The following is a 15,717-nucleotide window of genomic DNA, read 5'->3' as shown; positions in this document are numbered from 1 at the left end:
TATGTCAGACAAATATAAAAATGAAATGATGTCTTCCTACTTTTATAGGGTACCCTTAATTGCCTTTCTTCTATCGCTATCCCCTGTTGTAAATAGAAGACTTATTCTAAAGGGAGGATAAAATCATTTTTTCCCCAGACTGACCTAATGCCTTGGCAGTTTTGCTGGCTTGGTAAACTCTGAAGGATGCATGTAGGCATCTTGGTTATCCTTTGGTTTCTTGGTTGATGCTTTTTCTAATCAATATTGGTCAACATTTCTGTGCATTTACAATTACAGTATGAATTATATGTAACTATAATATGGATCATCTCTTCTTCTGTATTTATTTATTTATTACTACTACAGCAGACTGTTCCTCCCTTTCCCTCTTCCTCGAGTAGTAATGCAAGATGAATTGTATGTAGTTATGCACTTTGTATCAATGTAGTAGAAATCTATGGAATCTGTTTTTATACTTTTTATATTGTTCATACACTTGTAATCCAAGCTTTTTTTTTAAACTAGGGCAACAAGCAAATAAATAAATGAATGAATAGATTTATCTAGGAGGGAAAAGTGTATTCTTTTCAGCTGTTGATTTGAGTGATGTCCTGAGTGTCGGCTATTTTGAAAAATGTGTAGAAGGCACAAGAGAGTTATTATGAAGCGTGCTCAGTTTAATACTCAATACTAGTAGTCGTTGACTTAACAACAGTTCATTTTGTGACACTTCAAAATTACAATTGCACTGAAAAAAATGACGTGACAATTTTTCACACTTATAACCATTGTAACAACCCCATGATCATGTGATTAAAATTCAGATACTTGGCAACCAACTCATATTTGTGTGGGTTTCGCTGTCCTGGAGTCATGTGATCACCTTTGGAAACCTATGTTCAGCAAAGTTAATGTGGAAGCCAGACTCACTTAACCATATCACTAATAACTGCAATGATTCACTTAACAGTGGCAAAAATGGGTCAAAAATCGCTTAACAACTATATTGCTTAGCAACAGAAACATTTGAGCTCAATTTGTGGTCATATGTTGAGAACTACCTGTATTTTATATACATATAAACTCTTAATGCTGGAAATATAATTTTATTGGCCAAATAAGCCAAAGGCCTTCTTACGGTCTCATTTGCCTTTATAAAGTTTTGTGGAGAATCCTATTCATTGAACTAGTTGGCAACTACTTTGCGTAATATAAAGAACTGCTATTTAGGAGTAGGAGTATCAATCAACTCAGAAATCATGCAATCAATATGATTATATGATTATACAAGATCATCATTGACAAATCTCAGGAATGGAAGGGACACTTCAACCTTGCTTGGTACAGGAACTAAAATACTTTTGACAAGTATCTATGCAACTTCTGTATGAATAAATCTAATACAAATGGGGCCACCTGCGTTTGGTGTTCAAATTGCAATTATTAGAATATTTTTTTTATTAAAGATGGACATGGGCAGCATTTTTGCTCTGATTCTAAAAGGTTGATGCTAGGTTTGCAATCCATTTGCTCAGGTCATGGCAAAAATTGGGGAGAGATTTTCCCTGAGCAAAGTTCTTGTTAAATGTTCCCAGTCTACGTTTTCATGTTCATTAGTAGAAATTGAACCCATTTATTAGTATACGTTTTGGCTGAGCAGGAATATCTCTGGCATATAAGGATCAAGCTTCTGCCTTCCTTATTTGGCGAATTGCCAGTGCTCAACTGATTCAGAACTTGAATTGCTTGCTTCCTTAGATATTAAGGAAGCAAACAGTAAAGGATGCTGTTTTTACGGAATACAATGATTGCAAGAAATCTCTGCCAACAATTTTATGTATTTGTGTGATATATGTATCACACAAATTCCTCAATCCTGAATTACTTCCCTCAAGAAATACTGTAATTGCAACAACAAAAACCAGTGCCTTGAAAAATGGTTTAAGTTGCAACGGAAGAACTATGAACACTCTTAAGTACTCTTGTCTGGAGATATCCTTCTTTTTAAAAAAACGGTATAGTTGTGACCTGGCAGCTAAATTTTATTGCTTTATTTCACTTTTTATTCATGCCCTTGTTGGTTTTCCTATGAAGTCTTAAGATTTTTCATAACAAGAAACAAGCAAGTCTAATAAGAGCTATCAATTCATGTGCTGCATTTTCGGAACAGGTGCCATGTTTCTCTTAAGTACGCAATTGTTGCCTGCATAGCTAGCAAGATCTGCCAAAGGTTAAAATGGCTCATAAAACAAGCAGATTGAAAATTTTAGCCCTATGTACATACCTGCTGCTGTTTCCTAAAATTACCTATTCACAATTATATCAATTCAGAGCTTAATCTTCAGTATCATTTAATTTTATCTGTCAATGTTTTTCCAAATGTAGAGAAATATGAACTGGTCAATTCTGTATTTCAGCGTTTCTCAACCTTGGCAATTTTAAGATGGGTGGGCTTCAATTCCCCAGTTCAACTGACTTGGGAATTCTGGGAATTGAAGTCCATCCATCTTAAAAGTTGCCAAGATGGAGAAACACTGCTGTACTTCATCAGGTTCACTGTCAGAAGATTATATGACTATGCCCTAATTCAGCCCTAATTCACAGTTGGATGGGAGACAATTTAAGATAGACTGAGGAGCTGAGGCGCACTGTTTTTAGTATGATTTGGTATCAGATGATCAAGAACCACCAGATGGAGCAGTTTGCACAAGAAATTCCCACTGTCTTCATATTGTTGTAACAAAATGAGAAAACATATGGGAAACAATATTCAATGTACCAGTAAAGGAGAATATTCATAGCTCAGGGTTGAAATGAGAGGTCCTTGGTACGCTCTCAGCTCAGTTGTTTTCTTGCAGGCGTTTCATTACCCAAACTGAGTAATATTACATTTAATTAAATAATGAGGGGGGAATTACAACCTTTCTTCACACATGTGTTAAGTTAATCACTGAAGCTGTTAAGTTAATAACATGGTTGTAAAGTGAATCTGGCTTTCCCATTGACTTTGTTTCTCAGAAATTTGCAAAAGGTGAGCCCGTGATATCAGGGCACTGCAACCGCCATAAATATGAACCCGTTGCCAAGCTTCTGAATTTTGATCACATGACCACTGGGAGGCTGCAACAGTCGTATGAAAAATTGTCATAAGTCACTTTTTTCAGGGCCGTTGTAACTTCAAAAGGTTACTAAATGAACCGATGTAAGTCGAGGACTACCTGTAGTTCCATTGTACCATGGTCAATTGCTATCAAAAGCTGCCAAAAGATTAAAAAAAAAACATGGAGCTCCTCCCCCAAATAACAAGCAATTATTTTTCCTCCTGCTGACGAACAGCTGATTGCCACCAAAGCTGGTTATTTGGGGTGTCTGCTCCGTTTTTTTAAAGGGGAGACTAGGTGGGGACCCAAGGCAACCTTCAAATGGACCTGCCCTTTGGAGAAGATCAAGGCCCCTGGAGAAGAGGGGATCCTACTGGCTGCAGATCCCACTCAGTAATTAAGGAGCTCATATCAGGTCTGGTCTCTTGCAACCTTTTCCCTTAAGCTGTTCAAGGTTTTTTTAAAGTATGCCTGGGTTTTAATTATATATTTTCAACGTTTACTATCTCTTGAGTTATGCCTAACTGACTTCGGACCTATTTTATAACTCCTCGCTGGACTTTTACAACTTTTTTTCCTGCTCTTTTACTGTTTACTGTTAAATTCCAAATGATTTTCACTTTAGCTGTAAGGTTATTTGCAGTGAAAATATATTTCCTTTGGTAGTAAAAAAATCATCAAATTGGACTTACATTTACACAGATTTATATTACAAATGTTACTCTTTCTAGGTTTTTTTTGAAGAGCGTTGATATTTATCTTTTAATTTTGGATGGGAAAATTTCCCTTTCTTTAACCTCAGGTGTGGAAGGGATGGACCTTTTCCTGGGCTTTAACTTACCTGCTTCTCTTGTCCTTGTAAAAAGATTAGTGTGATTCTCAAATGTTTCTAAAAGGAGATAAAATTTTATGGAAAGCATTTGGGGAAAAAAAAGAATGCTCTCTAACTTGCAGGTTTAATTTGAAAAAAATTGAGGGAGCCAATAGCACTTGCATGAACTGAAGATGATATCCAAAAGCAAGAGAGAAATAGTTAAGACTTACAAATTTTGGAAATGAGATGCAATTGTTGGGAAAGTTCTCAATATTTCATCCTGGACAGATCAGAGGTAATGATTGGTGTGATTTGTGGTAAATAAGAAACCATGCAAGCTTTCTACGAGTAAATCACAATAAGAGACTGTTAACAGAATGCCTTGAACTTTATCTGTGGTGTTGTTTAACCTAACGTTTTCTTTTTTATATGTAATGTGTGACAGATCAATTGGGTTGCAAATAGATGCAGAAGCTTATAAATTTTGGACCTGTTTTGCAAGGTGAGGGAAGCTGTTATTGTTGCAATAGATTTGTCAGTGTTCTACTGGGGGATAATATGTGTTTTTGTCATTTGTTCTTTTTAATACATATTCTTTAATGTTCTTGTCTACTTTTGTCTTTGTTAAAAAAAATTCTTTTGGATTTTGTAGTTGAATTTTCTGAATAAAATAAAATTAAGAAAAAAATTTCAATAGGGTCGCACACTTTCCCACTGCTATTAGGGTGACTAAAACCAATACCATGCAAAAGCATTTTCATCTAATAGCTAAGAAATTGCATTGTCAGCTATAAAGCGAGAGGTATGTTAGTGCTTAAGGGTGGCCAGTTTTAGGATGCAAATCCCATTTGATGGTTTTCTTGACCTCCTTTGTAATGCCTTGCAGAGGCAAAAACATTGGGACAATTTATATCTCTTATATCCTATAATAACCAACTGGATTATAATCCATTGTCTGGATTAGAACACCTGCCTTTCATTTAATTCTCAAAGAAGTAGGAATATATTCATGCCCATTTTGAGAATTCAGACAGGGAACTATCCTGTGAACTCTTGGTTTCTCTAAAGACCTTAAAGAACAAAGTTTTGGATCCATTGAGTGGACCCTTGGCAACCAAAAAGCCAATGTAACATCTCCTAAAGTCTATATACTTACTAAAACTCTGATTACTGTAACTTTTAACTTGGTGAAATGGTGCACATAGGCAACATTTTTTGAAACCAAGGTACCTCAAGTGGGCTAATTTACAGAATGGGACAAAAATCTGGAAGTATGACCCCTGCTGATTTTGGTACATTTTGTAAACCAATTTATGACATTTAAAAAGTATAAAACAGTTTATGACAAAATACCAAATGTCAAACTGCTTCCTGTGCTGATGTTTTATTGTACTATAACTATACAATTCAATACAGGCTATTTTCAAGGCAGATAAATCTCTAGATGGATCCCAAATTTTCCAGTGGAGACAATACATTACAAACTCTGTCATTATGAAGGCCTTAAGGAATCTGATAAGGAAATATTTCTGAACGATGACCCAATGGGCCATGGATTATCTAGTAACATTTTAAAAGACATTCAGAAAAAGCAGAAGATATTATACTGTCCTTAAACAATCCCATGAAGCCATTTCAAGGAGAAATATTTTATTTGCAGAACATTCTTAGTATTTTCACTAAGTTATCATTTCTAGATAATGCTCCAGTTAATTTGAAGGTTGCAGCAAAAAGCATCTTCTCCTGCTGATAATGAGCAACCAGTGATGTATACTGGTATATTCTCCTTTCAAAAGATCCTTCTATGTTTAGGTGACAGGGAATGAAATATATATTTCCCTTTTTCTCTGTCTTGGCTTCTTCACACAAGCAGGACAAACTGGCCATTGTATTCACAAGCAAAGATGAAAAAGAAAAGTGTCATATATTGAAATGAAATCTTTTGGCTGCGGGGCATGGGGGCTTTCAAAAATAGATACCGGATCCATGAAGTGGTTGCTAGTTATTTACTGAATATTACTTGGACACTGGATTTCAATAAAGCTAATCACATAAGAGATTTGTGTGATTAGAAAAATGTCACCACCAATTCCTCCCCTCCCCGCTTCATCAAGGAGGTTACTTACTATCCTTTTGGCAAATGTTCTCAAGATAGCTCCATCTATTTTTGCAACATATGGAATCCATGTTAAACAATTAAGAAATGTATCCAGTAAAAACTACTAAATAGTAATACAGTAAAACGATGGCAAGTAAAAAAAAAACAGCTAAAAACTATTAAAATCCTAAATATTAAATACTCTGCCAATAAATGTGTATTTCAACAGAGACTAGGAAAAAACTAATGGAGGAGCCAAATTTGACAACTGGATGTAATCCAGAAAGGTCAGATTTCAGGTGTCCTTATTGTCAACCAGAGCAGCAAACAGAATAAGTATTTGCAAGATGGTTGGGGGGTGAGTGCACCTGCTTAACCTCATAAAAGAAAAGTGACATAGAAAAGTAATTATTTTTTACTCCCCAAAAAGACATTTTACTGGATAATAAACATGGCTACCTACGGTTCATTGAAGAAATCACAATTCCTGAATTTACTTATTGCACTAAGCGGAAGTATGATTTACTTGGTTTTTATAGAATCAAAAAAGGTAAGGATTGGAAAGGACTTTGGAGAACATCTTGATTAACATACTGCCCAGGCAAGAGTTTTTTACTTAATTACTCCTGACACATGGATATCCAACCATTTCTTAAATAAGTATAATGAAGGAGTCCCTTGCCTTCAATTCCATTACTGAACAGCATTTAGTTAGGAAATTCCTCATCATTTTTTCCTTCCAGGTTTTTTGTGGTTGATTGCTTTCCTCTGAACATGTTACAGTTTGTTCATATCCTACATTCTACACTTCAGTTGATGCAGTGTAGGAGTGTATTTCCTTGTTTTGCAATGTAATCACAGCTTATATTTAGACACCCATTAAATTAACTCCGCTTTTTATTACTTACATTGAAGGATAGTGACTAAAAAAAAAGATTTTTACTGCTAAATAATACTGGGCATATACATAAATGCCATTGGAAAGATCTTTATATTGTTACTTTACAAGTTAGGATTAAGCTTTGTAGGACTAGTTCGAGATGCTGACCCAGAACTGAATGGCAACTAGAACTTTGCAAGGCAAAGCCCGAGAAGATTAACAAAGGGAAACTCACAGTTGTATTTTCTAATTCCTCCTGGAAAAACAATATAATGATGTTCAAGCTGTTCTTTGTACCCCTGACAATGTAGGCCTCTGTCACGCTTGTTCTGAGTAAGTGCTTGACAGTTTTGCAAATGCAGCAGCATTCTCTTTTGGCAAGTCTCCATTATACAGCAAAATAGGAGAACCACTCTTATATATGTAAGGCATGTAGAACATTTTTTTTTTTACTATTTGGCAAAGGTACATCAGACTGATAACTCTGTTCTCCGACAACTAATTCATAAAGCAATACATAGCATTCATTGCTAGATGTCACAGAATAGTTAAAATGGAAAATACAATTCCTTCATCAAACAGATGAAGATTAAAAAGTAGTCCTTTAACAAAAAGTGGAAATGTGAAGGTTTCAGCCTTTAATAAGCCATCATGCAAACTTCAGCCAAAACTCTATAATTTGTGAATGCATGGCAGATTTTTTTTTTAAGATACTGTCATTTTAAACCAAAAGATGTGGTGTTTTAGTATTGATCTTAAAATTTTAGACTGGCTATGCCTAATTTAGTCTACACTTGAGAGCTAGTGGATGGCAGCTTTCTTACTTCCCACCCAGCATTCGAATACAGAATTTAAAGTTTAATACTTTAAAGTTGAACACAAGGTAGGCTACAAATAGATGAACATATTACTGCACTAGGTACCATTATTTAAATAAAAAAAGCAAATGCCTGTACTTTTTCATTTTTTGACAGAATTAGATATGGTGGTAAGCTTTCTACATTGTTGACTGCATCTTTATGTGGATTAAAAAACGTTTTTTAAGAGAATTTTCTACTTTTGTGAAGGGCTAAATAAAATCTTGTTGCCTATGGTTTGCAATTTCTTTGAAAATAATAGATAATTAAAGAAATTGCAACAATAAGAGGGGAAAAAACATTTTTACCACTTCACAAAAGTACAGAATTCTTACTTCACTTCTACATATTCAAATAATGGTGATAATTATGCCGAGTGCAATAGTTCAAATTAATTGTAATCCTAGTAACAAAAGTGACTATCCATATAGATTTACAATTTGTAAGCTGTTTAGAAAGACGGTCAACAGACAAATTAGCATAATTTTGTCTATTGTTGGCCTTAAGTTTTGTTATGACTTTATGAATACCTGATGCAGAAAACAAATTTATAATCATTTTAGTTCAATTAATAATTGTATTCAAGCTCATAACTCTCTTAACTAAATGCCTGCCTGGTTATGAATATTCACACACATCTATTCATGCTTACACAGAATAAAAATAACAACCACCATGATTGAGTTTAACAGAGTTTAAAGAACCATAATACAGGATTATAGCTTTAGTGTGGTTTTCCCATCAATGTTAAAAGCAGTTAACTTATATGGTAGCTAATTACAGCTTCTAGCCAGACATGTTTTTAGATGTAACAAGGGATAATTTTATTAAATATGAGGGAAATCACAGATGATGTTTTGGAATGTGATTAAAGACCACATTTCAATTTCCCTCTCTTCCAATAACTTACATAGTATTGTGGCAAAAGCAAATCTGGATATTATAAAATATCTAAATAGATATTTGATATATTGGTATTAAATATCCTATTTTTCTAATTATTCCTCCCTTCTTCATTTTAAAACAAATTTAATAAAAGTTAAAACAGATGTTGGAAGAAATGTCCTTCTGGGTTCGACTCCAAGTGGGGAAAAAGACACTGGAGACATGGAGGCTGCTTGGAAAGATGGTTTTAATGGTGGACAGGGCCACATGGCTTGAGTACTGAAAAGAAAAGGTGATCACATGCTTCAATCTTGGTGGAGAAAAAGAGAAGGGAGGCTGAGATCTTGAGTCTCTGGTTTTATGCCCTCTCTGGCCTTTGATCTTGAGCTTATCTTCTGATTGGTTGTCAGACTCCCATGGGGCCATGCAGGGGCAACTCTCTAGGCTGTGTTTTGAATCTAGGTTTGGTTGAGTTCTCAGATGCCATGTGGTGAGTGGGTAAAGGCTAGTCATGCCTTAATCCCATCCCCCTGGACCTGAAGGGGAGAACTCTTTATTATGTAAAGTAGACTAGCTCAGGCTTAATGGTTCATTGACAAAGGGGGATAGGTAGGAAGCTGCAGGGAGCTATCCTGTCTTTTAAAACATGTTTCTTCCTTTTCACATCCAGATAAATATTCTGCCTTTTCAATATTTCCTAGGATATTTTCTGGGAGAGGGCTGGGTGATTACTTCCTACAGACAAACTTACTAAAATAAAATATCAACATTATCAGTTAAATTAAATAGGTTTTTAAAAACAAATGGCCAAGAAACTCATAAGGTACAAGCTCACTTACACAGGAGATTATAGCTTGTGTTCAAACAGCAGGCCTGTTTACCAAAAATTTTAGCACAGCATGTTATGACTATCCAACCTCTTTGGTTAGCTCGGGTTGAAATGCCATGTATAGTCCAGAAATCTGGGATAGTTGAATTAATGAATACTTTTTTTATCCTGCCATTTTATGTTTTACTGTTATGCAACACAAAATTTAAGAGATATCTTAGTTCTTTAGCAAAGAAGGAAAGGCTGCAGCCGTACAACCTTGACTAATTTAACTAGGGTTTAATCAATTACCTTGGTTCTTAATTTGTGAGGCACAAATTAGCTAACCCTATTTTAGGTTAATATTGCAATTGTAATCTTTTATGTACTGCAGCAGAGGCACTTACAAATAATTCATGTTATGATTGCAAATGATTCTTTTCAAACAGATGCTTTCAAACTTCATTTATTAATTTGTAAAGGACTAATTTGTTTTCTCAATGAATAGATTTGTCTTTTCTCCAATACTGTAATTGTTGTTACATCATTGTAGATTTGAAGCCCCACATATACTGCTGTAGAAAAAATGAACGGGGAAAATAATCTCCTTTAGATACAGTTCAAATAATTAGAAATGTAAACAAGAACATTTATGATTCTGATAAATATTCTATAGACTCACAGATGCAAATATCAAAATGGATATTTTTTTAGAGCAAAATGGCAAATACATTCTAATTTAAAATAGGAAGAAAAAAACATCCTGCAAATTGAGTTACCTAAATAAACCATTCACTTGTTCTTTACTGTGTTTGTGTTGTAAGTTATCCAGTACACTCATCATTAAAGCAACTAATCGAACAATCTTCAATTTTATTCCAATGAGATCCACTACCGATATATAATCATGTTGTTGAATGCTGCATTTTCTGTATATTTATTTTTATTTATTATATTTTTATAGTCACATTTCTCACATTAAAGTGACTGTGGTGGTGGTACAATTAAAAAGCAATAAATACATAAAAACAAACAATTTAAAACAACTATAAAAAGGGCAATTAACCACAGAATGGGAGCCATTACAAAATTTATCCAGTCCCCTGGGACCTTCAGGCTGTTAACCCTTCAAATGCAAACACTTTTTCCACTACAGCAAGGCGGTCAAACTCCTGGCCCAGGGGCCAGATGCATCGTGCTGGTCACGCCCACATCAAGTTTAACAAGGGGGGAATTCCCAATATGTCACATGACACCACCATGACATTTGACACCCCTGCACTAGAGCAATATAGCTAAGATAACTAAGGGCATTTCAAATATTCATTTGAAGACAATGTTTCCATACTATATTGCACACCCCCCCCAAATAACCCTGAGTTCAGATTACCGTATATACTCGAGTATAGGCCGACCCGAATATAAGCCGAGGCACCTAATTTTACCACAAAAAACTGGAAAAGTTATTGACTCGAGTATAAGCCTAGGGTGGGAAATGCAGCAGCTACCGGTAAATTTCAAAAATAAAAATAGATACCAATAATGTTTTTGAATATTTATTTCAAAGAAAAACAGTAAACTAGCGGTGTATTCAATGAAATACTTCACTCACCTCATGATGCTGATGTCCCGCTGTGATGATGATGTCCCGTGCAGCCGCGGGAGCGATGTCCCGCCTCCTATGACACACGGCACAGTGATTCCTATCATTGGATCACTGTACCAGAGGAGGTGGGACATCGCTATGTGGCTGCTTGCCATAACAAGGAGGAGGTGGGACATCGTTGCAGAGCGGCAGGAGGGGGAGGAAGGGGAATCGTAAGACAGCCCTGCATTACATTAGAACGTGAGGAGGGGGGATGGTGCGGTGCGCGCTGCGTGGCAAACTGACACAGAGGGAGGGGAAACTCACAGGGGCACTGGGCCATTCACGAGTGTCACCCAGCGGCATGGCCCCGCCCCTTTTTCTCCTCCATTTCGGGCAAATTTTTCACTGACTCGAGTATAAGCCGAGGCGGCTTTTTTCAGCCCAAAAAGTGGGCTGAAAAACTAGGCTTATACTCGAGTATATACAGTACCAAAAGATTAGCTGCTTAAAAAGTAGATAAATAGGAGTTTTAATTAAAACAGTTTAGAATTGTGTTTCTTAAAACATTTTTTCTCAGGACCCTTTCCCACTATTAAAAATTATGGACACCAAAGGAGATTTGATTGTTGGGGTGTTTATCAAAATTTCCTGTTTAAAAATTTAAAATTGGTACATTCACTACCACTATTCTCATAGCTGTTTGGTGGGATTTTATTATAATATTTTTCAATATAGGCTGGCAAATAATTTTGATTTTATATATCTGAATGGATTTGGGGGGATCTCCCAGGGGTCCTTGGACCACACTTTGAGAAATACTGTTTTACAGAAAAACGATTCTAGAATTATGTTACAAATGGATTGCAATTGGATTGTTCTGGTACCAAAAACAAATCTGCAGTGTTGAACCAGAGATACTATGTTGTGTGAAAACTTTGAGTAAAGTCAAAATTAGTAAAAACAAAAATAACACAAACCATAATTCTGCTCAAGAACACTCTAGTATTGGTGGTGATGGAGAGAGTGAGAGGGAGCCTGAAGCAAAACAATTCCACAACTTTAATACCTGTGTAGAGGTAAATATCTACTGGTGATATTATTCACAATCCAAATCTAGTAGACTTCACTACTGTGTGAAGATCTATCACTAGATAGATCTAGAGCTACTAGATCTATCATATTAAATCATGGGTTGTTTTAGCAATAACATACCTAATAGCCATACCACAATTTCATTCACATATTATACTAAACCAAACTACAAACAACTGCATTTTACTAAACCAGATGAACAGAGACTAAAAAGCAGCAATTAGCCAGCCAAGATTTCAGACAATCACAACAAATATTCAGCAAAGTCTCTTATCGGCTTCAGCTTCTGAAAAATCTTAGATTTTTTTTTTGAATAAGTAGATGCAGATTAGCAACCACAATTAAATGGGCTTCTTTTCAGTAGACCTAATCATGAAAACCCCTCCCTTCCTCCCAATTCTTTTATTAACTCCTCCCCTCAGCTGGTTCCTCCATTTTTTTTCCTACTTGCTTCCAAACAAGTAAAAACCATGTAGGCTGGGCAAGTAGTAGAAGCTATTTAGAAGCAATTCTACCTGGCTTTCTACTTTTAGATTTTGCTGAAAAGCTGGAATCTCTCATCTGGGTCATTACTTTATGGCCCTTGGGTAAGTATTTGTTTCTGGGGATGGACTGTTGAAGTACTGGAGGCCTTTTCAAGAATTAGACTCATAGTCTTTCTACAACAATTGAAATGTTCCCCTGAGCTAGGAATTAAAAAAAATAAACCAAATTCCCTAAAAACATTGAAATGAGACAAAGTTGTCACATTTAAATGGTTTTTTAAAAAAATTCTGGTTACATTACTCTGATGTAATTCAACTCAACCTTTGAAATGATGGTGGACTGGTAGTTCTTAAAAATGTCAAACTAAAATTTAATTTTTAATTAACTTGTAATTATAAAATATAAAAAAATGGATTCATGAAGCCTGTAAAATAGTATTTGGGGAGAATGCACATGCATACATAAAGACTTAATCCTTGTATTTTCAAATATTCTTTGTAGTGGCTATTTGCATTGCTTTTATATTTGTACAAATGCTGTATGAATATAAGAGCATATTTTTGCCAGGTTGTTCCTCAGCAAGAACATGTTATAATTATTTTAGAGCATGTTCTCTGAAGACAAAATTTGCCTTTCAAGTTTCCTATGTGGGAAAAAAAAGCAACAACTGTACAATGCCAAATATAATGGTATAGAGCAAGGGTTCCCAACCGGGGGTGCAAGACGATATTCCAGAGGGTGCAAAAACTTGGGTTTAGAAGTTTCAAAATTATAGTGTGTATGTATAATTATATGCATATAATTATTTTTAACAGTGTGATAATGTATCAGAAACATTCTATGGGTGCAAGGTATAGAAAAGAAACCCCTGGTATAAAGAAATGCTTTTTTTAAAAAGAAAAACTCTTAGATACCAATAAGGGTCAAGCTTTATGGCCTAGGACCCCCTAATCTTTGGTCATCCCCCTTTCCATAAAATATTCAGCATGGATTATGACAGAAAAACCTAGGCGAGTATCGAAAGTACTTAGAATCAATTGCCAGTCTTAAACCAAGCAACTTTAAAAGGCAGCCGGAATGCTTTACAAGTAAAAATCCCTTTAAATTTTGGGGCGGCTTATATCTTGCCTACAATCCTATAGGATTAGGATCATCACACAATTACGTTGAAACGGGGGAGGAGTAGCTCCGAGTGAGGGCAAATATTGCTTCTTCTGATGGAAAAACAATTCTAGGTTTGTCACTAAAATTGCATGTAATATAACTTTGAACGAGTAAGGGGCGCAAGGACTGTTCCTTCCTAGCGCAAGCCCCATTCAGTCCCCCCACCCCAATCGCTTCCCCCCCCCCTTCGGTGCACTCCTGAATGTGGCTTCCTTTCCTTCCATGAGAAGCGAGGCGAATATGCATTTTTGCCGGCTTCCACGCGTTAACAGAGAAGCACAGAAGCTTAAAACTACGGTCTGCTGGCTCATCCGTTTCTGACACACGCCGCTCTATTTTTCCAAGCCGGGTTGCGCCGACCCAGCCAAAGGATGCTTCCCCCCCCCCCCAAAACCCTAACTTGGTGGGAGCGGCTCCTGCCTCGCTTCGCAAACCTCCCCTTCTTCCTTCAAAACCCTTATGGGACCCCATGAAGAACCGCAGCGCCGAATTCCCCTCAGCGCTGTTGGAACTCGGTATTCCTTCGCTCCCCCTCCCTTCTCCCTTTCTCCCTCCCCCCCCCCCCCGCGGTTAACGGTCCGTCTAGTCACGTGGCGACGCCCCGAATGCCGGAGAAGAAGGCCATGCGGTTGCCGGGGTGGGACAGGGCGGCCGGAGCCGGCTGCTGATTGGCGAGCCGTCGGCTGACCTTCCCCGGAGGCCCCGCCCCTTTCGTAGCTCCGGGGGCGTAGGGTTTATAAGCGGGGACGCGAGCGGGCGGGTGGGCTTGAGCTGCTTTGGCTGCTGAGGTGAGTCGTCGCCGGTGGGTGGTGGGTAGAGGCGGGACGGGCGTGAGGGACCGCTCGGGGGCTGTCATGCCGACGGATCGCGGAGCCTTTGCGGGCGCGTGTTCCTGGCTTGACCGAAGGATGTCGAGGGAAGAGGAGACGAGCCCTGTCACGGTCCCAATCCGATTCGACGAAGGGATGTCTCGGCAGGCAGCTCCGGTCCGCCAACAACATGGACGGCTTTCAGCGGAGGATGACCCAGCGCTGCCTCGTCACTAGTGTCCGCCAAGCTGGCTGAGGGGCATTGATGAAAGTCCCTCTTCCCCCCCGTCTCCCCGGTTCTGACAGGGATGGGACTTTCCTGGCTTCTCTCTTTGCCCTTACCTGCTTTCAGAAATAATAATAATGGGAGGTGGGCTGCCAATTGGTGTCTCCACCTGGGTGGGAATTAGACTGATGGAGAGGATAACTAGGAAAATGGTCTATTCGAGTCCCTAGTAGACTTTGGATGAGGTGGTGTGGAGCTGCAGTCCTCTAATTATCTTTAGAGTAAGGGGTTGCTTGTTTCTCTTTGGAAAGGGGAAAAAAATGCTGATTGGTTTATCTCACTCCTTGTCTGGTCATTGCACTGGATGTTGGTATAACATTTGTAAAATGGGACTTTTAGTTTTCAAAAGCACACTCTACGCACACTTAAAACTGTCTATGCCCCGAAGCATGCATACAAGCACACACATGCGTACCAAGGTACTCCAAGATCTGTTTTCTTCTGCATCTGGAGGGCTTCTTCTAGCCCTTTGGAAGTTTGTATTTTTATTTCGAGGGATGCTGGTGCAGTGTAGCCTTCTTCTACCTTATGTGCTAACTGTCAGTAGTAATTATTTTATGCTTCCCTGGTCATCGGAAGACAGGAAGGGCAGAGGTTATGCTGTTTTCTCTCCCCTCTGTCTCTCCCTATAGGTTGCTGCTAACATTTCATTCCAGATCTTGTGTTTTTAGTGCATTTGACAAGATCCTACAGGCTTCTTTAAATATCTTTGGAATTTTAAACAAAGAAGCATCTGGAATTGAATTCTGTATATGAAACGATATTGTGCTTTTAGCTTGGTGTGAATTGTGGATGGTCCTTGGTGGATATGGCTGTTAGCACTATAACTAGGGCAATAACAGCAAATCGGGAGAAATTAAAGCGTGA

This window comes from Thamnophis elegans, chromosome 7 (genome assembly GCF_009769535.1).
Source record: "Thamnophis elegans isolate rThaEle1 chromosome 7, rThaEle1.pri, whole genome shotgun sequence".
Classification (NCBI taxonomy): Eukaryota; Metazoa; Chordata; class Lepidosauria; order Squamata; family Colubridae; genus Thamnophis; species Thamnophis elegans.
This window is presented reverse-complemented; position numbering follows the sequence as displayed.